This window comes from Cupressus sempervirens, chromosome 3 (genome assembly GCF_028749045.1).
Source record: "Cupressus sempervirens isolate cs-2001-9-10 chromosome 3, ASM2874904v1, whole genome shotgun sequence".
Classification (NCBI taxonomy): Eukaryota; Viridiplantae; Streptophyta; class Pinopsida; order Cupressales; family Cupressaceae; genus Cupressus; species Cupressus sempervirens.
In genome coordinates, this window is record NC_143120.1 from 379,436,559 (window position 1) to 379,463,661 (window position 27,103).

The 27,103-nt window shown below is 36.2% G+C and overlaps 1 long non-coding RNA gene across 20 annotated transcripts in view; it reads right to left on the reverse strand.

Annotated features, from left to right (window-relative positions):
• Window positions 1-16,116: 16,116 nt before the first annotated feature.
• Window positions 16,117-27,103, reverse strand: part of LOC149566588 (uncharacterized) — a 29,204-nt gene continuing 18,217 nt past the window's right edge. For 10 of the 20 annotated variants that reach the window (XR_016362239.1, XR_016362244.1, XR_016362251.1 and 7 more), the window contains 3 exons: window positions 16,616-17,115; window positions 16,409-16,501; window positions 16,117-16,304 (listed from right to left, as the gene is read on the reverse strand). This is a non-coding gene — a long non-coding RNA (uncharacterized LOC149566588). Of the gene's footprint in view, window positions 16,305-16,408; window positions 16,505-16,615; window positions 17,116-27,103 lie in introns of all 20 variants that reach the window. The other 10 variants (XR_016362241.1, XR_016362248.1, XR_016362257.1 and 7 more) reach the window with 4 other exon arrangements.

The following is a 27,103-nucleotide window of genomic DNA, read 5'->3' on the forward strand; positions in this document are numbered from 1 at the left end:
GATCTGCCTATCACCCACAAACAGATGGCCAAACAAAGGTGACTAATAGGAGTCTTTGTAACCTACTTAGGTGTCTCGCAAAGGAGTATGGGTAGACAGGGGACCAACTTATTGGGCAAGCTGAATATGCTTACAATGATATAATAAATAGAGCCACAGGTAAGAGTCTATTTGAAATAGTTTATGGTTTGCATCTTAGAGGGATTTTTGAGTTGAGAGAATTGAAGTATGGGGTCCCAAGTAGTGGCTATGGTGAGGAATTTCCCAATCCATGAGGGAGATCCATGAAAGTGTCAAGAATACACTAACTGAAAATGTTGATAAATTGAAACAAAAGGTGGATGCCTCAAAGAAGGAGTTACAGTTTTAGATAGGGGATCTTGTGATAGTGCACCTGAACAAAAGAAAATTTCCCAAAGGGATACCACACAAGCTCTAAATGATAAGGTTGGGTCCTTGCAAAATACTTTCCAAATATGGGAACAAAGCCTATAAAGTTGAGTTTCCTGTAGACCTAGGTTTGTCACCAGTGTTCAATATTGCAAATTTGATTTCCTAGAAAGGCCCTACCCAAGATGTTGATAAGTGTCTCCAAGAGGTGACACAAGATATACCAAACCTCCACCTAATTCCTCCTCCACCCCTACAAGCAGATAGGATACTAGATTCAAGAGTCTACAAACATATTAGGAAGAAGGACTACTTAGACGAACTTGTCAAATGGCTTGGCAAGGATGATGTTGATGCTACTTGGATTAGAGAGACATGTTTCAAACAGTTAGGAATTGACTTTAACTTTCTCAATCCAAGGATGGATTGACTTCTTTTATGTTTTGGGGAGTATGGTGCAGGGGCACCTAGTCTAAGCCTCTCATTTTGGTTTCTAGTTGGATTTTTGGCTTGTATTGACTCTAACCAAGTCAGGAGTGTGAGTGAGTTTGGACCTTTTCAAGGTCATCTCTTCTTTTGAGTTGTTCCTAGGTGAAGTTTCCCTCCTAAGTGGTTTTAGTGTGTTTGTGAGTGCAGCTTGTGGTAAGGGTCCTGGGTATAGGACCATGAAAGCATGAGGAGGGTATGGTTTGTAAAAAATCTTGTCCTTCATGATGTTTTTATATCTTTTTGCATGGATTGGATCTCCGAACATGTCATGTTGAGTAAGAAAGGGAGAAGATATCAAAAAGATGTCAATTGTGCTATAATTGTGCAAAAGTTATCAATAAGGAAAACAAGGAAAAAATAATGCAAATTGATGTCCTGGAGGCTAAATCATGCCTAGACATCATTAAGGGATCAAAGTAGATAGGTATGGAAGTTCCCAAGTAAGGAAAAGAAAAACTACTCAAAGATGCCAAAAATTGTAAAAGTTGTGTAATTTTTGGAAAAGTTGTTTGACAACGTTTTGGGCAAAAAGTTGCAAAACACAAGAAAGAGGTTGGTGGTTAGTCCAACTGCCTAAAACCTCTTTGGGAGCTTATAAAACCATGAACTAAATAAATCCCAATCAACAATTTTGTGCAATAGATCCATGATTTCCAGTTCAGTTCTAACAGATTTTGAGGTTTTTGATTGCCTATACAGAATAATGGATTGGAGATTTCATTCTAGTGTTGAATCTTTGTTTTTCATGTTGTTATAACACTTTCCATTCAGGTTGCAAGTTTTTAGGTATTCATTGAAGCAGGTTTTGAAATTCATTTGTAAATTTCTCATGTGTTGGTTCAGTTTTGACTCTGTGCAATAATGGCTCCCCCATGAGTTCCTACCGTGAGTTCTACATGTCTTTAGGGGAAACGAGAGTTGAGCCTATGTACATAGTTTTTGGGGCCCTAGAAAGTGTATTAAGAAATTTAAATGTGATGCCCTAGGAAAGTCTTTGATACTTGGTTAGGCGATCACAACAGAGAAACGAAGGATTTGAGGTTTGAAAGTGAGAAATACTTCAAACCAAGTGTTGAAGGAGGGGTGATTCATGTCACTATATGCCAAAGGAGATGGTTTCATGACAAGTTTTGTTGAGGGAATTATTAGACCCTAGTCATCCCTACCATACATGTTATGAAACCCCTAAATATAGGCATAAAAGTTTCTTTCGGGTGCACGAACAGTTTGGAAACCTGAGACCCACAAAATAATTTAAGTTTTCCAAAAGGGTACTCAGAATTATGATTTTTTTTCCACCTTATTCAAATAAATTAAGGGTTAAATTCCAAAAACTCAAGTTGGAGGGCTAATTCTAGTAGCCATGTTTTTAGCAGTTTTGGAGTAGGAGTAAAGAACTTGAAGGTAACTTGTGAAATTTGTGTTCAAAAGTCTAGGAGAAGTTTGACATCACTTGTAAGAGCCCCTCACACTACAAGGTTGAGAAAAATGGTCAAAACAGACTAAGGAAGGAAGTCAACAAGTTATCTTGAAGAGACAATTGGAAAAGGAATGAACTAAAACCATTGGTGTAACTAGGCAGTGAGTAGTTAGTGGATAGGGTAGAAATCATCTAGAGATTAGGGTGTCAAATTAACCCTAATAGGCTAAGAGAAAGCCTAAGGAAGTCCTTGAGAAAGCAAGGACTAAAGAAGCAAACTACTCTAGCATTACATCATCGTGCATGAGAGATAATGTATGATCCACACACAGATAATCAAATCATAAAATAATCCTAGGTAAGGAATGCTGATAGCCAAGTCTACCTCAAAGGTAACACAAACTACTCATAAATAATAAAATAACCAAAGTCAAAAAGACACTCATCCAAACCAACATCACATACCAAAATCAACAATGGATACCAAGTACAAATCAAAGATCAAAACCAAAAATATACAACCACCTCCAAATCAATGTCCAGTGTCACAAGCACAATAACCAACAGATAACAACCATCATCAATAAAATTAAACCACCAATCACTAACTCCAACAATAAAAACATCACCAATGAATAATCGGCATTCATTAATAAAAGTTAACTCTCAAAGATAATTGGCATCCAATCAATAAAATAATAACTCACAATAAATACACTATCAAAAGTAATATCTAATTAGTACACTACCAATATATACACCATCAAAAGTAATATTCAACAAGTACACCACCAGAGGCAAATATAAAGAAAACATGAAGGAGACTTAGGCTACATACTATAAAGTGTCATCACATGAGCCAACTCTAAAGTTACCCTAGTAGTCTCTCAGAACTTTGACCCCCTAATGACTCTATGCAGAACCAAAATACCCTTTCGTGAAGATGAGGAAACTAGTCATATCTCTCAAGGTATCATCCCATTCTCATCTTTTGTCTATACAAGCACTCAAGGCATGGATGAGGAAAAATCTCTAACTTATCTTTTTAATTTCTCTCTAGACATGTGAAAAGAAAATATTTGAATTACTATGTTATCACTTTTTATACAACTTTAAATAAGTTATCATGGCAACCACTTTGGACCCCAACCCCCATTGTAAGCCACTCCCATAGATATGCACCTAGAGTATCTTCCCAAAACTCACAAACCACAATTGTGTCTCATACCACAAAAGTAATATTGATCAAATTTGGTTCCTTAACAAGGAACCCAAAAATAACATTGGTTCTCAAAACTCAAATTCTCATAAATGTTCGTCAAAAGAAATCTCAATTTAAATCATAAAATACATCATGACATCCAGTCAAATAATTATAAAAGAAATCTTAGAAATGCCTATGGTGCACATCCTAATTTGGCCAACTAAGCAACTCACAAAGATAAACCATTACGGAAATAAACATCACAAGACTATAAATAGAATATTTAAGAATTTAGTTTGAGTCATAAAAATGTGTTTAAAAATAAAGTAAAAATATACATGTTAATATAAATTGTTATGCTAATATACTTATTTAAATCAATAAGTATTTGAATGTCAAATCTTTTTCTGCAAATAAAATATCGTGTAATATTATCATGTTATTAATTTAAATAATCTTAAATCATAATAACATAAATATATATGATTAGATTAAATATTAATTTTAATTTCATTTCTAAAATATTAATTTGACTTCTATTTAAGTCCAATATTAATATTTAATTTTCCTTTAATTCATGATGCAACTAGAGATAATTCAAATTTGAAATTTTAATTTTAATTTTAATTAAATATTCATAACTAGTTGATTATATAGTAAACTCCAATATAGCTACTCTTAAAATATAACTAAATCACAATTCTATATTTATTAATTTGTAACTCTACTTACATTAATAAATATATAATAAGTTATATCCCACTAAGAGTTTTAAAAGTAATTTATATTAAAAACTCACTTGTAAGAAAACAAATAATATTTTTTTCTTTAATTTTTCAGAATAAATAAATAGTATTTTAATTTAATATTTTTTATTTTTAAATTTTTGAAATTAATAAATAAATCTGAAAACTATATTATATTTCTATTAAATAAAATAAAAACATACATTTAGTATTTTCACATGTCTTTGATCTATCAAATCATGCAACCATACTAAGTTTTTATCTTTAGTATATTTGTTTCACATGCATACATAAGTTTAGTTACCACATGCTTTCCTCTTAATTAATTTTTTGTTTTTCCAACAAATTTCGCAAGAAAATTATTTTAAATATAAGAAAAATATTTATCTTTATTTAGAAAACTCATGATAATCACATTATTTTAATTACAAATTTAAAGTTGAAACCTTAGTCTTTCAAGTTTTTGTTTTCTTCCAATTTTCTATAATCAAATTTTCTTTATATTATAAATGATTTTAAAATAATACAATCATAATAATATTCTAGATTTTTGTACAATTTTCCTCATTGAAGTTTTCTTGATTAATAAATTTTAGTTTTTCAAGATTTACAACATAATTTTTATCCAAAAATCAATACAATAAATTAAGAAGCATTATGCAAGTACCTAAGAAGACATGAAGTAAATAAATCTTTCAATGAAATTCTATAATTAGTATTTACACCCTACCTCAAAACCACAACTAAAATCTGAGACAATCCGTAAATGCATGCAAATCCAAACCTTCCAAAACTTTCAATAATACTTTTGATCCAATTCTGAATTTTGCTCCCCAAACCCTGTGAGTGTAGAAATGAGCTCAAATCTCTTAATAAAGAGTTAACTCTACCTAGGGTTTCTACTTTTCCAATATGCAAAAGCATCTCTTTAAAATAAACTTTTATTATTTAATTCATTCATGCACACTAAAAAACTTTTAAATTAAAATATTCTCTTTTTTTTCCTTCACTCTATTAATCAGTGCAAGCATTATTTAAAACGTAGTTTATTATCTAAATTAATGATAATTAAAGCTCATTATTTAAATACAACTCTAATTTAATTATTATTAATTAAATATTTATAATAAAGCAATATAAAATCTTTAATCTTTTAGCATTTTAATTCTTTTTTTATCCAACTTCTTAAATTGGACTTTTAAATTAAATCTTTTAAACTAAAGCACATATTTAATTAATTTCTAATTAATTAAACATCACGTTCTAATTTCTCTTTATTCAATTTTCTAAGTTAGATTTCTAAATTAAGTGTTTTAAATTAAAGTGAATATTTAATTAATTTTTAATTAATTAAATATTCTCATATTTTAATATTTTTTAATCAAATAATATTTAATAATTCTCAATATTATATGTTAACTCAAATATTATAATTAAATCATTTACCAAATAAATCACATAGTCAAATCCAAAAAAAAAAAAACATTACCAAAACTCAAAAGTAAACACGGACAAAGATAAACTCATGAGTTTTAAAAAGGTGTAAAGTCATACAACATTATCTCCTCAATCCTACCTTTGAGTTATTGTGATAGAGCACGCTCATCCTAACAAATTTAAGGAAGTCAATCCCTAATACGTACAAATCTGTATAGAGTACGAGCATGCCATGTGCATATATATCTAAGTGAAACAAACAATGACGAAGAATGATACATCGTGTAAATCTCGACTAGTAGGTGACTACGACTCCCTCCCTCAACCATATCATGCCCTTAATGTTTTGTATTCACAACCTTTAATATACTCATAATTCTAATTTGGTTTCCTTCTCCCTTTCCCCCGCTTTATATATTCATTTTGACATCTCTCCAATTGGTTGACCCTCTACTACATTTTTATGCCAATAGACTTTTCACTACAGGCATCACCTACTAATGGATAACTGTGACACTGCCAAATTGTCACATGTTGTAAATTGTCTTATGCAAAATTTTAAAGGGAAAAACTCTCGATCAATCTTCTAACGGTGATAGCAGATAGAGTAGTGAATTTTGAAGAAAGTTTTACATTGATTGCAGGCTCGTCACAAACAATTAATCTGTCCACCCAAGTGGCCACAAGAACATTTGGTTGCTCCGCTCAAAATGGTAGACACGTTAGGGTTCGATTTGTCCTAACGTGTTTGGGACACAAAGGTGCTCGCATGTGATTGTTGCCGCTTCCAGAACTACCGCCACTGTGAATTTCATCCTTCTAATGTTGACGCTCATTAATATCACCACAAGATGATGGTGGTTCACCTTGCAACGATTATTTCTGGTGAGCATTCTATCCCAACGAAGAATTGAGGCTTGGAAGGTACTGATAAATTCCAATTTGAAGGCCACCAAAATAGGTGTACTTTTAACCTTACTCTTTGATAATGCCTTAGATTGAGTGTTGTGTCTTCTTAATACGACTCGACCACAACTTATTTTGTCATTGTTATTTGCAGATGCTTTAAGGATTCAGGTTGCTAGAATTTTGTTTCTCATTCACAACTTTCCAAATGTGATATTATAAAGAACTAGTGCAAGGATTTTGTTGCTCACATAAAATTTTTAAAACTTTTTTTTTTTTTTTTTTGGCAGATATGAGAGCTTTTAACAAGATTGAAGGCCAGCGAAGTGAATGTTTTTGTGGCTCCTCCAGAACCCTTTTGATATGCAGCATATAGTATCTTTGGAATAATCTTGTGTATATGACCATCACATCCATAAGGTGAGGCATTGCATCCTTTCGATGTCTGTTTTTTCTTATAAATTTTGCAACTCCCAAGAATATGATCAAAATTGCAAGCGAGCAATAATTGTGGATTTGATTTACTCTTCAAATGCCTAGGTATTGAAACAAAAATCTGAAAGCAAAACTGAGAAGGGTATGTTCAGATATTCCAAGTGCAAGTAACGACAATAGCAGATAAGATAAGATAAGATAAAAATATTAATGTCCAACAAAAGACCAGAAAGAGGTCTATGGGGCTGAAAGATTACAGCAAAGTAGGACAGAAACCAGCAGGAGCACACAAAGGTGTCCGAAGAGAAGCAACAAAAAGCAACTAAAAGCACTATGATGCTTTCATGGGTAAAAAAAAATCAGTCGCAACATGAAACATGTGCCGATGCATAGAAATATTATACTGTCCTGGACCATTCCTAGAAAAATGTCGCTGGTGCATATAAGCAGAACGGGATCTGACATGTCTAGAAGGCTCATCAAGCCGAATAGAGCTAGAGGGCCTTTTCACACCACGCAAGGGGGATAAAGGTGTAAAAAAGGCAGTAATGAGCTGAGTAGATGAGGGTGGGTGTAGAAGCGGAGTTCGAATCATACTATCTCGGAGCATAGTAGCCTCACGAAGATACAATGCAAGGCATCTCTGACCATAGTAGCTGAAGAAATCATAGAGAGAGAGAAACATTCTCTAAACAAACGAAAGAACCTCCCTCTGATCTCATAGTAAATAGGGCATCGGAAAAAAAAGTGAGCTTTATTTTCCACCTCCCCCGAAGTACAGAACACACAAGTCCGCTCCTCTCTGGCAATCTGATGATCCGACTGAGCTCGAAGATGGTGAGAACCAATTCTAAAAGAACCTAAAGAAATCCACAAGGCATGAGACCAACGCCGTGAGAGATAGCTGGGCCGGGTAATAATACCATCTGAGATCTCCAAAAAGTGTCGCATAAAACGACATTCATGGGCGTAACCCCCCAAGAGGGTTAACCCAGGTAGCAGTAATATAACATCAATAAATATCAAAACAAACATGCTCATTCAACTCCTGCCGAGAAGGGAGAAGATGAGCAAGGGCATCCAAAGAGAACTGAAAAGGAGGGAGACAATCAATATCAATCCCAATAGAACTCAGCAAAGAAGAAACCTGCGCATACCAACACCGTGCCCGAGCACCAGACTCAGCAGCCGCTGTGGAAATCGAAGAGCAATAAGCTAAATAGGAGTAACGATCACAATCACTTGCCATATCAATGAACCCACGAAGGCGATGAAGAGACCATACTAAGTCAAAGATGGCTGCGAGTCTGAATGGACGAGCTCCAAACTCAGCAAGAATGATACTGTGGGGAGTAGATCTATGACATCTGATGATGCGCCGTAAAAATAAAGTCTGAACCCGCTCAATCGATGCCCAATCTGAGCTAAGGAGAGAAGGGCCCCAAATCACAGAGCCATAAAGAACAGTCGGTCGAACAAGGGCATCAAGGAGAGAGAGCTTAGACGGGGTATCCTGGAAGTGATGTTTGAAGCACTGTTTCTCAAGCAAAGCAAGAGAACCCATACCCTTATTAACTTTGGGCTGAATAGCAAGTCTCATACTGAACCGCAGTCCAACAAAAAAAACACCCAAATATAAATAGGAGGTAGTAATCTCAATCTATTGGCCCTGAAATATGAAGCGGAGATGAGAAGTCTTTAAACAATTAAAAGCCATGACCCGAGTCTTACCCAAATTAACGACCAACTGTCTCTGATCACAAAATAAAGCCAATCTATCAAGAAGTCTCTGTAACCCATCAGGAGAGGATGCAAGGAGAACAATATCATCTGCAAAGAGGAGGATTGAGATCAGAACCTGATAAAGATAACAACCATCACCCAGGAGCGAAAACTTCAAGAGGAAGTCCTCAAGCTCATCAATATATAAACCAAATAAAGTCGGAGAGAAGACAACCCTGCTTAACCCCAATAGTACTGTGGATAGGATTTGAAAAGCCATTAGGAGTCCGAAATCTGCCAACCACAGTCTCATACAATCTCATAATAGCAATACGTAGCATCTCAAAAATACCGATCTCCCTAAGTCTCTCAAACAGAGCCACCCTAAGAACAGAATCAAAGGCTTTACGAAAATCAACAAAGCAGCAATAAACTTTTTCCGATTTGTCTCTAGCCTCCTCAATAATAGCCCGTAAAGTGAAGATATGATCTATAGTTTGGTAATCTGTCTGAAAGCCTGCCTGTCCTCTAGCCCTACAACCAATCCTGTCAAGTTCCGCAAATAACATATTATTCAGAGCAGTAGCATAAAGTTTGGCAAAAGTATGCCCGATCATGATAGTTCTGTAGTTCCCCGGATTAGAAACAGGCCCGATCTTATGAATGGGATGAATCAAGTGCCTAGACCAGGAAACCGGAAACCCAGTATGGATCACTCTATTAAAAAGAATAGAGAGATAGGGACCCAAAACAGAGGAACCAAACTTGAAAAGCTCAGCCTGAAAACCTTCCTCGTCAGTAGCTCTACTACACTTCATAGATCTGATAGCCTCAGACACATGGGAAACGGTGAAAAGGCGGATGAAAGGAGGTGAGGGGGGGTGAATGGAGGGCTGCCCAGGAATATCATAAAGAGTCATGGTATGTGATGCAAGGGAGTGAAAGTCAAGGGTGGAAGGCGGAGGGGGATGATGGGGGAAAAGAGTACGCCAAAAGAGTTGGGGATTGTGAATCAGAGTGGAGCAAGGAGACTTACACTTAGAGGTAGTAAAATTATGCTTCTTCCGAAGAAAGCGCAGATAAGACGAGCGAATGCTAGCAAAGTCAGTGGAGTGAGCCTCAAAAGCAGAGCGCATTACACGAAGGGATTTGCAATCTGAATCAGACCACTGGTTCATGGGGCAAATATTACGTCATTTACTGCAAAGGAGCAATGGAGGGCGGTGAGGGATGGAAAGGGTGGCCGAGTCAAAGATCGCCGAAGTGCGCAAGTCAAACATGGAGGTGGTCTCAGATGAGTCAGAGAAATCTGAAGGGCTAAGGAGTCTGGAAAGGTGAGCAGAGAAGAGCTTGCAATCACCCTCAAAAAAATGGAAGCGAATGGGCAAAAGAGCGGTCATCGAGGAATGAAGAGGCGACATGAGTGAGGGCGCAGAGAGAGGGGAGAGGCTACAATGCATGCTGAGAAGAGAGTGATCCGCAAGGGGAAAGCGCCGGATAGTGAAACTGTGAATACAAGAGATGAAGGAAGGATGGGCAAGAATATAATCCACGACACTAGCACCACCACCATGAGGCCAACATGTGAAAAGCTCGGAACTAGGGAAGCAGGAGAGGCCGTTCAGGATGACCAAATCAGAGGACTCACATAGCCGCAACAAATGTCTTCCATACATAGATAACGGCCCAAGAGCATCCTCAGAAAGTCTATGAAGCTCTAAAGAAGTAGGATCAATCTCGGTGGAGCAAATGGACTCTGAGCGACGATCAAAAAGTGGAGTTTGCAGCTCTTTGGTTCTTGCATTGAAATCCCCAAGAATAATGATGTCCCCTAATGCAATGAACTGAGAGAAAGTCTCGCAAAGATCGAAAAAAGGATCACCGTCTTCGATACCATGAATAGCATAGTGAGACACAGCTAGCAGAAAGTAGCATGTAGCCAAGTAGATATCCCTCTGATGGTAACCCTTACGATCAATATGGACCCACATAAATCTGGCAAATGAACCAGAGTGTACAATAGAAGTGCTACCAAAAATATCATCCTTAATCAAACAGGCCACACCCCCTGAACCCCGCACACCCCCCGAAGTATGAACCTCATCCTTAAAAACCGATAACCACTGATATCATGTGATACCTGGCAAAGGACGCACTGGACTCTCATGAGTTTCAGATATGACCAGAATATCGGCGGAACCCAAAGCATCAAGAAGAAGACCAGGTAAGGACCACAAGAATAATGATGTCCCCTAATGCAATGAACTGAGAGAAAGTCTCGCAAAGATCGAAAAAAGGATCACCGTCTTCGATACCATGAATAGCATAGTGAGACACAGCTAGCAGAAAGTAGCATGTAGCCAAGTAGATATCCCTCTGATGGTAACCCTTACGATCAATATGGACCCACATAAATCTGGCAAATGAACCAGAGTGTACAATAGAAGTGCTACCAAAAATATCATCCTTAATCAAACAGGCCACACCCCCTGAACCCCGCACACCCCCCGAAGTATGAACCTCATCCTTAAAAACCGATAACCACTGATATCATGTGATACCTGGCAAAGGACGCACTGGACTCTCATGAGTTTCAGATATGACCAGAATATCGACGGAACCCAAAGCATCAAGAAGAAGACCAGGTAAGGACCACAAGGATCCATTACCATTCCAGCAGTTAACAAGAAGGGAGCAAGTGGGGGCCTCCCTCTTGTTCGACTGCTGGTGAGATCGTCATTTGGCCTTGGGGGCCCGCCTGTCTTCCCAACTACTTGGGGCTGAATCTCTAATCACAGCGCTCAAATTTTTGATAACTGCCCATTTTCCATCAAGTCTCGCTTTAGCGACAATACCATGAGCATGTTTAAGCTCTACAACCTGTGTCTTCGTGAGATCTTCATCTAGGAAGATCTTTGAAGGAAGAGAGAACAGCTTCCTCTTAGCACAGAGAGCTTGAAGCCTATCTGCAAGTGAAAAGAATCTGATAAAAAGGACATCTTCGTGTCCAAACCAGCACCTATCAAGCTTAATCTCGAAAAGACCAAGCTGATCACCAAGGAAAGAGTGGCCCGCGACGAGAGGATCATGGGTAGAGGGAAGTCCTCGAATCCGCAGGTTGAGCTCGCGGGACCGTCGCACTCTCTCATCAACAATCTTACCTTGTACAATTTTATCAATACTGGCTAGAGGTTGAGAATCCGAATTACTACAAAGAGAGGCCCATGTCTTGACTTTCTATTCTGTTTTCGCAACCATTTCGGTATGCCGATCCTTGATTTTATCCAATCCAACAAGCTGTTATATAACTACCTCACTATTGGATTTCAGCATTGCTGTTCCGGAGATGAAAGTGTCTGAGAAATGTTGGATATTCGATTCAGTAGACAGTTTGAGATTAGTGAGTTCTGCCGTCAGATTCCCAATCTAATCTTTCAATAAGATGTTATCGGCTTCTAACTTGACCACTCTGTCACAAAGTTTTAGAGAGAGCGAGGATGCATCCACAGCAATATCCTTTAGGGTTGTATTGTCACTCTCTATTATCTTCATACGGTCAAGTAGCTGTTGGACTGTGAATGGGTCGGGTTGGGGCTCTGCCATTCTGTCAAACAGTAAACCCACCACGACGCTGCAATATAGATCTACCTGAGATCAATACAGATAACTATAAAGGTTTGACATTCTGTCAAACACTTCCTGTGCAGCAAGATAAGACACAAGGGCTCGTGTGTAGAAGATAAAATCCGTGTAGACTTCCAGTTAGCAAAGCATTCAATCAAACACCTGCCAAACACCTAACACCTGTAAGAAATCAACAATGCAATCTCTAGAAAACCCACGGCTCACTGTTCACGCGGGAAAGCCCTCATCTCACGACTCAAAGAAGAAGAAACAATGAGGAAAGCCCTGTGCCAAAACACCAAGAACACTGCACACACAAGAAAGCCCTTGCAAACGCACAGAGTGCCATAGGGTCACAGGTCTCGAACAGATTAGGGAACAGACGCACTGGAAACCCAAAGCTCACTGCTCAAACCCACGGCTCACGATCAGAGGGATTGTCGAATGAAAATCAAACAATGTAGTCAACCCCACGGCCCACCGACCAGATGCTCACGATCATGAGAATCAAACCCTCTTGTCAAACCCACGGCTCACTGCACAAACCCACGACACACGAACAAATCAGGCACCAGACGACAGGCGGCTCACGGCACACGAACAGATTAGACTCAACCGACAGACGGCTCACAGAGATGTAGAAGAAAAATTATAAATCAGGCACCAGATGGCAAAAGAAATAGCTAAATATACATTCATTATTTTATGGTTTTAAATGTTTAGTAATTGAGCCATGAAAAATCATTTAGTTTGAGGAAGATAAGTGCTATACAACTTAAGATATAGCCAACTAACTTTCTCCTCCTATGATTTTTTGTGTTCAATTGAAATAATTCCATGGTACACTAAGATGGTATAAGGGTTTTTATATATTTATTTCAATATTTTTTATGTTAAGAAACTAAACAATTAGATTTATTGTTTTTCATTAAAAAATTTGTATGCTTGGTCTTTCCATCTTAGAAGCATTTGACAATGTTTCTATGTGAAGGACCACCTAGCTAATATAATTATTGCAGTGTTCTAGGAAGCCCTCTAGCAAATTCGCTGATTATAGGTAGATGTGATTATTCGTAGTGGAATTGGGGGAGTTGACTTAAGACCATCCCTATTTTTTGGTCTTTCATCAAGAAGTCCTCGAATCAATCCTCTTCTCAAGCGATGCTTGGTAGTGGATTTGGTGGAGTTGACTTGGGGTCATCCCTGTTTTCTAGTCTTTCATCAAGAGGTCCTCAAGTCAATCCTCTTTTCAGGCAATGCTTGGTAGTGGAATTGGGGGAATTGACTTAGGGCCATCCTTCTTTTCTGGTCTTTCATCAAGAGGCCCTCGGATCAATCCTCTTCTCCGACAATACTTGGTAGTGGAATTGGGGGAGTTGACTTTGGGCCATCCCTATTTTCTAGTCTTTCATCAAGAGGTCCTCGAGTCAATCCTCTTCTCAAGCAATGCTTGTTAATATGCTTATTGAATTGTGTGCTAATGTGTAAGCATGTGCACTTCCTTCTACTAATGTTCACCATTATGAACATCCACACAAATTTGTAACGTGGATGATTTAAGAATAGCGTTCATATGTTCAAACCTCTTAAGTAGAAATCTCTAGAATGCTCAGGAAAATTGTGTTTCAATTTATCATATGGAAGCGTGATTAGATTGAGGGGTTTGGGCACATGGGATAATAAATTATAAGAATGGATTATAAGGAAGTTCGCTAGCAACATGATCGATAAATTTGACATAGTAGAATCACACAAAACCACAATAATTACTTCCTCTACAAAAGTTTCAAAAGCCAAAAAAGCAACAAGCACAGATTGAAGACTGAAGAAGCATTAGGGAAAAAGTAATTACTTCACCTACAAAAGCTTCAAAAGCAAAAAGCAACAAGAACAGCTAGGGAAAAAGTAATTACTTCCTCTTGTAAAGTTTCAAAAGCTAAAAAGCAACAAGAAGATTACTTCCTCTTGTAAAGTTTCAAAAGCTAAAAAGCAACAAGAAGAAATTGAAGGAGGAATAAGGAAACAAAAGAAAGGGAAAAAGTAATTACTTCCTCTTGTAAAGTTTCAAAAGCTAAAAAGCAACAAGAAAAAATTGAAGGAGGAATAAGGAAACAAAAGAATTGTTGTGAGATTCATAACAAAAGGAGCTCCATTGAAAGTGCATCAAGTTGAATACTGCTATCTAAGGTATCCACTTATCCACTATAATCCTAGATAAGCTTAAGTGATCCAATCATCCTCAATTGTAAGCTTAGATAAACTTCCTTTGAATGTCACTGAAGAAGAAAGAATCAAATGTTTCCCCCAAGTTCTTGCAAGTTTCAAAATTTCAATGTCAATGAAGAAGAAAGAATCAAATGGTTCATCCAAAATTTGGCAAGGTCCAAGATTCTACACTCAAGGTGAAATCTTTTTTCTACAACTAGTCACTTCGTTTCAAAATTTCAATGTCAATGAAGAAGAAAGAATCAAATGGTTCATCCAAAATCTGGCAAGGTCCAAGATTCTACACTCGAGGTGAATATCTTTTTTCTACAACTTATCATCATTTATTTCATCAAAGAGACATTAGGCTAGAAAATATGAATAAAATATTACTCCATCACAACCATTTGATGTGACTTCATTTCCAATTTGTCTTTCCTTGTTATTTAGTTTAATTCTAATAATGATGAAGGTAGTCACATATGTAATTTAGTTTAACTCTAATAATGATTAAGGCTGTTACATATTTATTGCTTTTAGAAAATTAATGATTTAAGTTTTTACATTAATATGTAAGAAATAATAAAGAGACCTACTTTTTCCTATTTTGTATTAAAGTCTTACTACAGCGAGTGGATTTAGAACGATGTTCCCTCCAAAGTACAATAATAAAGAGACTGACTTTTTTTCTATTTTATGTTTTAGTCTTTCTACAGCGAGTGGATTTAGAACGATGTTCCCTCCAAAGTAAAATATTATTGTATGATTTTTCCGTTTGTGAATAGTGTGGATTTAGAACGATGTTCCCTCCAAAATAAAATATAAAATAGGATATTATTGTATGATTCTTTTGTTTGTGAATAGTGTTTGTATATTTGGATTTTAACTCTTGTTGCTATCAATGGACTTCGAACATCTTTGTCACATAGCACATAAATTGTATAACTCAACAATAATGCACAAGTGCATTAAACCTTCACAAATAAACTATTTTTTATAGATTATAAAAATCTCATTTACAAAAGCTATAATCATAATCAACTATTAATTACAAATTAAATTTAAAAACTCTTGTAAAACTACTCTCGCAATTGATTAATTATCTAGAAATGCACACTAATCTTCTATTTTTCTGAAGCCACGTAGTGATGCAGCTTGCATTGCACCCCATTATCCTATTGTCATGCAAATTCTTCTTCTCTACTCATCATATCTCTCTTTGACGAATTTTGTGTCTTGGTTTTCTTTTGCCTTTCTAAAAGACATCGTTATTTTGAAGATAATCTGACCACATAATCCATACAGAAATTTCACATTCATTTCCTTATTGTGTAGATAGCTAAATGGCACCTACTCCAGAATCCCAGATATCGCAGAACGAAAAGGGAGTTGACTTGTGAATGGGTAAACATCCAGGACATGGCCTTGAAGTTTTTTACCAAATTTAATTTACATTTGCCTAAACTATAGATATTAACGCCCACTGGTTGATACACTATTACGGGCTAAATATAAATCTCAATTAAAGCCCTGAGATATATTGAGAAAATGATATAGGATATATGCATGATGTGAATAATGAATGACAAAGTAGAAAAATATGTTTAGAAACTGTCAAAATTCATTCAGTACAAGAAATCTCGTAAAAAGTCCTTAAAATGCCTCAGGTGCGCTGTATCAACCTTGCTCTTTCAGAGTTCCCGTTCTTCCCAGCACTACAATAACACTAACAACACCCAAAAAGACAATAGTAATTATAATTGTGGCCGTTTCAATGTTGCCCAAAAACAAAACAAAAACCTAAATATGAAAATAAAATTATATACATACTTGAAATTTAGCATTAGTTTGATCTCAAAATTGATACAGAAAATAAGCCCTGACAAGACCTCCCGTAAAAGTGGCTGCATTAATTTTTTAACGCTGCTAAAAGCAATGAACGGTTAACAACTATTTAAAAAAGAGAACTTGCGTTAATACAGTAGTGCACAATGAAACACAGCAAAACAAGGTATACAATACAAAAATATCCCTCACATTTTGCATTGCTGCACTACTCGCTCTCCTTGTCATGACCAGCCTCGTTGATCTCGCGTGAAACAGCTAATAAGGAAAAATTCAATGTAAATATGAACCCATGCCCCAAACTGTGGTCATATAGAGCTTAAATCTAAAACAACGCAATAAAAAGAGATCAAGCTTTGCATTTCTCTTTAAAGGTGTAGACATCAAAATCCTAGTAAGAGCAATACTGGAACTAAGGGTGGAGAATGAAGCTAGCTATAACATCATGAAACGTAAGGGCATTCAATCCAGTGGTCCAGGGCACAGAAGAATACAGTAAATTTATGTGAAAAAAAAACAAGATCAATGTAATCCAATGCGACAAATGGACCAATTTCTTTTGATAGATAAAGGCAACAGGGACAATTTTCTTTAGAAGGTAAAAGAAACTGTGAAATACATCAGAGTATGACTCGTCCCAGAATGTGAACAGCTCATTACATCACCGAGACCAAGTTTCTTCACAAGGTAACCTGCAAAATATGATTAAGGTGTTAAGGCTCACTTCGACAATGTCCAAACAAAAGCTTCCTTCTACAGAAACCATTCAATGCAGAATTCAAATGAGGCAATCACTTCTTGCAGAGAAACCAATTCTTCAAAAGAAGAGGCATATATATTTTAGAACAATAGACATCTATTTTTATTTTGACATATCACAAGAACATGAATCTCAGTAGATCTCAGTAGGCTAGCAGTGTCATGCTTAAAAAATATCACATAGCATGATGCAATAAAAAGCTAATAATCACTTCAAATCTAATCCAAACAAGATAAGCTACAATCAACAAAATTATCACATCAAAAAACCTCTGGTATATCGAGGCTAGTTGTTTATTAATGTCGATAGGCATTCTACAATGGCAGAATGGAGGAGTGGGATAAATGTTAAACTTTTATTTTTCTATGTTAAATTTGACAACCATCTACACGGCAAAAATTTAAATTTTATTATAAATTGAATATACTTTTAAAAATAATTTAATAAATACCAAATAAAATATCTATTTAAATTATAATATTTGGAGATATAAATCATCCATTTTTAAAGGAATTAAAAAATTTAAGTCAGTAAAAACTAAATAAATGGAGATAAAGGAAATATAAATAATTTTACATGTAGTAAATTAAATTATAATTATTTTTAGTGGATATCTATCAGCATTTCTTTAGATAGATTTATTTAAAATATCTATACTATTAAATGCTCTATTTGTTTTTACTACCCTGAATATTTTTCTTTATGCTTTACTTACTTCATTAGCCTAGATATTTCTATTTTATGGAAGTGTTTTATTTTCCCTTACAAAGAGATTCACATATATGTCCAAATGAATTTGTAAGGATGAAAATTAATTACTTCTGCATCTCCATTTTGGCCTTAATTTGATTGTCTATCTCTGCATATGTGAGTATGTGCCTCAAATACTTCGCATGCTTTGTCTATGCTTCCACAGCTTGCATTATTGTCTATCAGAGAAGTTGCAACTACAAAATTCATTTATCCGTTGTATTTTAATGGATATGTCTATAAACTGCTCCAACGCTCCCACTTCAGCACATGCATGCAATATGCAGGTAAAGGTTGTGGGTGGAATTTGGCTCTGGATGTGTCTAGAGGCATTTTGTCAAATCTATTTTATACATAATCCAAAATCCTTGTATGTGTGAGGTTCGAGAGATGTCCATGCGCTGTTCCAGAACTCCTGTTTTGGTTCAGGCAAGGAGAATGCTGGCAAGGGTTCTGAAATCTTTACACCCACCAGCTCCATTTTCTCAATTATGAAAGTACGCATGCATATGCATATGCATCTGTCTGTATTTTCAACAAATCCATGTTGTGCATATCCTTCAATCATGGCTTGCCATGAGACAAACATTTTTTTCAGGCATTCTATAAAATAGATTACATGCCTTGTCTATGATTCCACACTTTGCATGAATGTTTACCAGACAAATTGCAAATAAAACATCTAAAACATATTTTCCCTCAACAAATCAATTTTGTGCAAATCATGTGATCATGGCATGCCATTACCACATTTCTTTCATGCATTCGAGTCAATGAGTTTGATTCAAAAAGTACACAGTTAAATCCTGATAGCTATATCACAATTTTAAATTGCTGCGGAAAATATCTCCTACTTATCAATTTATAAGTTGAGGGACTTTCTAATGAATGGTTCATAAAGCACAACTTGTGAAGGTTTTGCAAATGGGGTTACAAGCCGCAAAGGTTTAACAATAGAGGAAACTTTATAATTAAGCACGCTCAAGCTGGAGTACTGGTGGGATGGGTGACCTCATGGGAAGTCCCAGTGCTTCACCCCTATGAGCATCACTTGGATCCAATGAGTACTAAGTGTTCCATTCATTCTCATGAGAGATGAGTTCATGTGAACCACTACTAATGAAACATGGGTCAATGAGTTTGACTCAAAAACTACAAAGTTGAATCCTAATAGCAATATCACAATTCTGTCAAATAGTTAACATGTCTCGTCTATGATTCAATTTTGTAAGCATGACTACCAGGACATTGCAATCTACAACATCTGACATAATTTCTTTTATGATTTAATCAATGTCCATACCCTATTCCAAAGCTCCCATCTTGGCAGAGGCAGTTGTAATGCTGGGAAAATGTCCATACCCTATTCCAAAGCTTCCATTTTGGCACAGGCAGTTATGATGCTGGGAAAATGTTGTAGAATCTAGTTTTACACCTGCCAACTGTGTTTGCTGGAATGAAAGTGCACACACACCTGTATGAATATGCACAAAAATATACATTGCTTACCCATACATATACATACACGCAAATGCTAGACATATGTGCATACTATGTATGTAAGCATGAATGCACATATATACGTACATATATACATATATACATAAGCATGGTATACATTTGTGCATGCTTACAGATACCTATGCACTTAAAAGAGGTGGAATGGTTGTGCTGAAACTAAGATAAATAAATTTAATTTTTTTTTTTCTACTTGTGCTCTCTTTCATTCTGCTGATGGATCATGTAGTGCGATCCAAAACGTTGGCAATAAAATATTCTTGATACAATCAAATCCACAATCTTTGTAACATTCATATGGATTGTGGAAATCTGATAGCTTTTAACTTTAATTACATTTTAATCCTGATATAACCCCCAGTAACCATAATATTAACCACAATTCTAATTCAACTGCAACACTTACCACAAGCTTTATCCTAGTATAGTAATCTCACACTGAGTCCTAACACTAACTCTACTTACTTGAGCTCCCATTTGAATTGTATATTGTAAATTTAGTTTCATGGTTAAAATTCGAATTGTTAAATAATTGAGTCTATTAAATTATTTTTTTAAACTTTAAAACACAGGGAATATTCCATCATTCAGAAATTATATCTAAACAAGAAGAAATTTGTTTGTACATATCCGACAATCATGGCATGCCATTACCATATTTCTTTCAGGCATTTTGCCGAACAGTACACATGCCTTGTCTGTGCTACCATTATGCAAGCATGTCAACCATGGCAATAGAAACTAAAACATCAGATGAGAATAGGAATGCATATTGAGAATAGAAACGGCTATTCCGATAACAGCTATAATTTGTAATGGTAATAAGCTATTTTATGAGGCAAAATGGGAATATGTATTCCTATTCCCTATTCCAATTGGTGCATCAAACAGAAAATAGAAAACATATTCCTAATTTCCTATTCCTATTCCAGCAACCAAACGAGCCCTTTTTTTTATGGTTTTATGGATGTCAATATTTAATTCCCCAGCTCTCATATTGGCACAGGCAGAGAGAATGCTGACATAGATTGTGGAATTTAGCTTTACACCGCCAACTGCCTTTAACACGCATGCACGCACGCACGCACACACAGCATGTGTATAAATATATGTACATATGTATGTATGTATGCACATATATAAATATGTCTGTTGTGCATACCTGTTTGCACATATATATTTGTTTTGTGCATATCATATGATTATGGCATGCCATGAAATTAAACATTGTATGCATGCACGCATAAATATACACAAACATGTGTACATACATTATTACACATTAGTATTTAGGGTTTAGATATACATAGACAGATATGTACATGCATTGTGTATGCTTCCACATTTTACATGCATGTCTACCAAGCTAATAGCAACAACATCCAACAATATCTCTATCATTTATGCTTTGAGGGATGTCTGTACCCCATTCCAAAGGTTCCATTTTCGCACAGACAGGAGGATGTTGGCAAAGGTTGTGAAATCTTTAGACCTGCTAACTCATTTACTCTGAAATAAATATACACACACATGTGCATACATGTGTGTGTGTGTGCAGATATTTTCAACAAATCAATATGCATATCCTGCAACATTGGCTTGCCATAAGACAACATTTCATTGAGGGAGTCAATAAAACAGTTCAACTGCAACTTAAACATACATATTCTCTCAATATGTCTATTTTGTACATATCCAGCAACCCTAACATTTGATGACCACATTACGTTCATGCATTCTGTCAAACAGTTCACATGACTTATCTATGCTTCCATTTTGCAAGCATGTCTCTAAAGGCAAATGCAACTAAACTATTGACACGGTCTAACAAATCCTTTATCCTTTGACGGATGTCCATACCTTATCCCCAATCTCTCATTTTAGCACGGGCTGGAAGGATACTGGCAGAGATTGTTGAATTTCGCTTCAGATATGCCGATTGCATTTGCTTGAATATAATTATAAACACACAAATGCTATACATGTGTACATACATATCTGTATGTATGTATATGTTAATAGATGCAACACACATGCCCATACATATCTGTATGTATGTATATGTTCATAGATGCAACACACATGCCCATACAAATCCACATCCATGCATGTGTGTGTAGTGTGTGCATGTATCCAAATATATATCCATTTTGTTCATATTCTACAATCATGGCATGCTATAGAACCACATTTATTCAAGGCATTCCATTAAAATTGGTATACATGCGCGCACACACATACATATATACACACACAAATGCATGTCGTGTATTCTTCCACAATTTGCATACATGTCCACCAGACTAATGGCAACTGCAACATCAAACAACATTTATTTATCATTTATGCTTTGAGGGACGTCCATACTCAAACTAAAGCTCCCATTTTGGCACAGATAGGAAGCATGCTGCCAAAGGTTGTGAAATATTTAGACCTCCCAACTCATTTTTTCCAATATAAATATACCTAGGCTGCATGGGCATGCATACCCAAACCCTTGGGATGCGTACCCAAGTACCGGATACTCGGTGGAGAGCATCATAGCTAAGGACCTTGAGAAAGATTTCTGATTTTGTTTCAATTTTTTGTTTTCGCATCAGCTTATTGTTTATCAAGCTTACTTCAATATGTAACAAGTTTGAAACTTTGATACGATACTGATAAACAGTAAACTTTATCACTGTTCAAGTCAGAAGTTTAACATTTGCAAAATGCCATGATTGCCTGATATGCACAAAAAAAAAATTATTGAGAGAATATACATGTTTGAGTTGCTATTGCCCTGGTAGACGTATGCAAAATGTGGATTAGGCAAGGCATGTGAAATGTTATACAGAACACCTTAAAGAGTCTCATGTCAAGTCATGATACCAGATTTGTACACAGAAACACAGCACACATGCATGCAATATGCTCTGTATATTTACATTGGAAAAAATGAGTTGGTAGATCTAAATATTTCACAACCTTTGCCAGCATCACCCCTGCCTGTGCCAATATGGGAGCTTTCCAACATGGTATGGACATCCACTTAAGCTTACATTAGCCTTTTAGATCATATGAAATGAAATGGGTGTGTGAGTAGAAAGAAACTAGGAGAACATTGTGTACAGATGAAGGTTTGAAATGGATGATTTTGGAGTAATCAGTACAGACACTCGGCATTAAGTATGCACATATCATCATTCTAGATAAAATGGGTGTGTGGGATTATACACACAGTGAACAATAAAGGAGGGAATTGAGCTTACCAGGGAGGTCCCAAGGCTCACACTTCTTGAGGTCCACTTCAGCAATGGCCCTCCTGTGAAACTGATGTTTAAAACCTTTCTCATGAGACAATGTATTATGAAATCTTCATCAGTTGGATGGAACCTGAATCCAGGAAGCAGTTGTGCATCATCCTTATCAAGACTGTAACCAAATTTAAGAACCTCCATTATTGAATTCTCTTCCCAATCTGCTCACAAAAACACAAGAAAACAAATGGATTGTTTCAACTGTCCTCCAAAGTATAGGCTGAGGCAGCCCTGCCCAATTTGCCAGATGCCCACTTAGCCTTTTGCAAAATCTGATATGTGGGTTGCGAAGAGATGTTGTGTTGACTTCTTATATGGGTGTTGGGAGAGGGGGGGAAACGGAACGGGATGGGATGTGTGGAGAGGCACAGATCAAAGAAGAATTATGGATGAATCCTATTGCCAGTCTGAAATGGATTCCCTCAGCCTGGTGTGTACATGTGAAAGATAAGCATCACTGTAGACAGGCTTGCCTGGTGTCGGAAGAGTATGCGTATATATCATTATCATTAAAGGAAGGGGGGGGGAGGGGAGGTTTTGGTTTTGGGGGGGGGGGGGGGGTTATTAAAAGCTCCCCCTATGATATATCTCAGAAGTCTAAAAGAGTGAATACAGAATATGTGCTTTTGTCAGTAATGGCAGAAATTAAGTTAATGCAAAATTAGCTCACAGGGGAACAGAAAGGAGTTTGTGGAGCTGTAGCAAAGATCAATAAAGGATTATTTGGATTGCCTTCTGTATGATCATATGATGGTCATGAACAGGCCTAGGCCTAGTTATTATTTATGATCATAGTATAGTCTGCATCTGCACAGTATAGTATGGTATAGTTAGTACTATTACTACTACCACCACTACTACTGACTGACCTAGCTTCCTGCTGCTCCTGCTGGCCACACTGTGTATACAAGACCCTTCCATTTCCTTTTCCCTTTCCTCCTCCTCCACCGAAAACAATCTCTGCAGAGACATAGATCACAAGGGCACAGCAAGAGACAATATATATTCACTCCTGAATCCTAAATAAATAAATGAATGGAAAAACTAGGCGGGGTATAAGTTATAACACAATCATAATTTAATGACTTCTAGTTTCCCTTCCATTCCCTCAACTCAACATAAGCTTTCATTTTGTAGCCCCCTGGTTTCTCTTTATCACTGATTTGGGTGTATGTAAAGAGGAGAGAGTGAAGAGCCTGTGGTCAGAACACCACGTCAAATCCATGTACAGCAAGGCACTGCACTGTTCAGTGTCTGGTCATACACGACTGTTTATATTCTTACCCACCTTGGATAAATTCCAGCTATTTCTCATCAAATCTCACCTAGCTTTATATATCAAAACCCCACAAGTTAGAATTTAAAAACCCCACAATCGGGGTCAGCAGATATACTAAATGAATATATGAATGCCATGGGGATGTGCGTGTTGTACAGTTAGGCCAGGGGATTGTGTTTGTGGTGCAACTTAATGCCGACAGGAAGTCAATATCCCGAAAAGATTGGTGCAACATATTGTGCTGCTCAAATGCAACAAGAGTTACAGTGTTCTTAGGACATAATAGATGGTGTTTTTGCACAGATTTTTGGCGGTTTCAAACAATTTCATTTTCAAATCACATAAACTTGAAGCAGTACACGTCCTTACCCAGATTGTGTCAATGATATGTGGCCTTGCAGCATTGAGATTGCTGGCAAAGATTGTGGTATTTAGCTTCACATCTGCCAATTGCATTTGCTTGAATATAATTATGAATACACAAATTCTATATATGTCTGCATACATATATATGTGTATGTGTGTGCACATATGTATACATAGATGCAACACACATGCCCATATAAATCTAAATACATACATTTGTGTGGAGTGCATGCATGCATCAACATATATATCCATTTTGTGCATATCCCACAATTATGGCATGCTATAAAACCACATTTCTTTAAGGCATTCCATTAAAAATGGTATACATGCATATACATATATATGTATGCATATACACACACACACCCATATACATACATATACATATTATCTATGTACATACATAAAAAACATGCATACATACACACACACACACACACATACATGCCATGAGCATTCGTCCACAATTTGCATAAATGTCCACCAGGCTAATGGCAACTGCAACATCCAATAAAATTTCCTTACCATGTATGCTTTGAGGGACATCCATACTCAAACTAAAGCTCCCATTTTGACGCACATAGAGAGGATGCTGCCAAAGGTTGTGAAATATTTAAGACCTCCCAACTCATTTTCTCCAATATAAATATACATAGTATGTATGGGTACGCGTACCCAAGTACTGGGTATACATACACCAAGGACCAAGTACTAAGTGGAGAGCATCATAGCTAAGGACCTTGATTAAGATTTCTGATTTTGTTTCAGTTTTTTGTTTTCGCATCAGCTTGTTGTTTATCAAGCTTAAGTCAATACATAATCACTTTGAAACTTTGATACAATACTGATTAAGAGTAACCTTTATCACTGTTCAAATCAGAAATTTATCATTTGCAATATGTCATTGTTATATGATTTATGATCTTCTTGTTCATGTTTATAGTCTGCCTTCTCTGTTATGCATCTAAACATTTATCATATATTATACTTACAAACATATTGCAAATCTGAAACTGAAAATAGCAAACTATATCAATGGTCTTGTTTTGAAAAACTTTTGTCAAGACTTATATTTTCAGATTTTTTTTTAATATAAATTATATTTTTAAAAAAAAAGTGGAAATGCCCAAGTGCCCCATTCCCTATTTTGAAAAATAGCCGTACCCATACCCTAAGTACCCCGTCCCCATGCAACCTTGAAAAATATACACGCATATGTGCATACACAGGTGTCAATACATGTGTCTGTGTGTGTGTGTATTTTCAACAAATCTAGTTTGTGTGTATCTTGCAGTCATGTCTTGTCATGAAACCACATTTCTTTAAGGCAATCTGTAAAGGTAACAACTATGTATCCTGCAGTCATGACTTGTCATGAAACCACATTTCTTTCAGACAATCTGTAATGGTAACAAATATGTGGAGATCAAGATGCACCGTTGCACAAATTTTTTAAATAATTAAAAATAATAGTACTATTTTTATTTTTCTGTATTTTTAAATCAATTAATAGCTCTGATCCTTGGTAAAACAGAAGTTTCAAAAATGAAAATACTACTATATTTTGTTTTGATTAACTAAAAATATTGGTTAGTGATGTACCCTGATCCCTGTATAGACATTGCCTCTGTAAAACAGTTCACATGCCTTGCCTATGATTCCACATTTTGCATACATGTCTCCCAGGTCAGTTGCAACTTAAACATATACATACTCTCAACAAATCTATTTGTGCATATCCAGCAATCATGGCATGCCATGACCACATTCCTTTCAAGCACTCTCTCAGACAGCTCACATGCCTTGTCTATGGGTCCATTTTGCAAGCATTTCTACCATGGCAATTGCAACTGTGTCTGACAAGAATCCATTATGCTTTATAAAATGGTAAACCATATATATGATGCTTTAAATTATTAATAAGCTGTATACATGGGAAAGTTGTGGCTGCCTGAATTTACTAAGCAACTTAAATTTATATTTGACTAATTTTAGATATTAACGTCCGCTGGTTAAAAGAATTATAGTTTGATTCACCATTTCAACTTATTCTGAAATCAAGTGCAAAATAGAATTCACTCGGATTGAAGTCAAATACAGTATCAAGAAAATAAATAGGATAAATGCACGATGCAAATTCCGAATGTCTGTCACATGTATTATAACTGAAAAATAAAATCCCTGGTTGACTATAGCATGTCAACCAAAATCAACTTAAAAAGCAAAATTTCCCCGGGTCATAAGGGGTTTGCATTAAAGAAAGGGTTAGCAGAAAAAAATCCTCTAGTAGAACCGATAAAAGGCAATGGAGGGTTAACAGTTAAATTGTGTGGCAAAGAAAGAATTTGATTTAAAATAGAAAACATCGAAACAGCAATACATAGAAATAAAAATATATCCCTCACAGTTTGTGCTTCCAACAGTGCTTGCTCTCCCCTATCATTACCAGTCTCATCTATCTCGCCCAAAACAATGAATAGGGAAAAAGTAGTGTAAACAAGAGACACAGTATATTACTACTCGCATGCAGCCACATCCATGGATCACCCATAATGTACCATTTATTGTAATTATTAATTAATTAATTGAAAATTGAAATACAATGAATATAACATTTTTAATAAATTAATTATTACAATACATGAGGCATTTTGGGTGCTGCATGGACAGTGCTCTCACATGCAAAGCCCTGTACGAGACTTGGA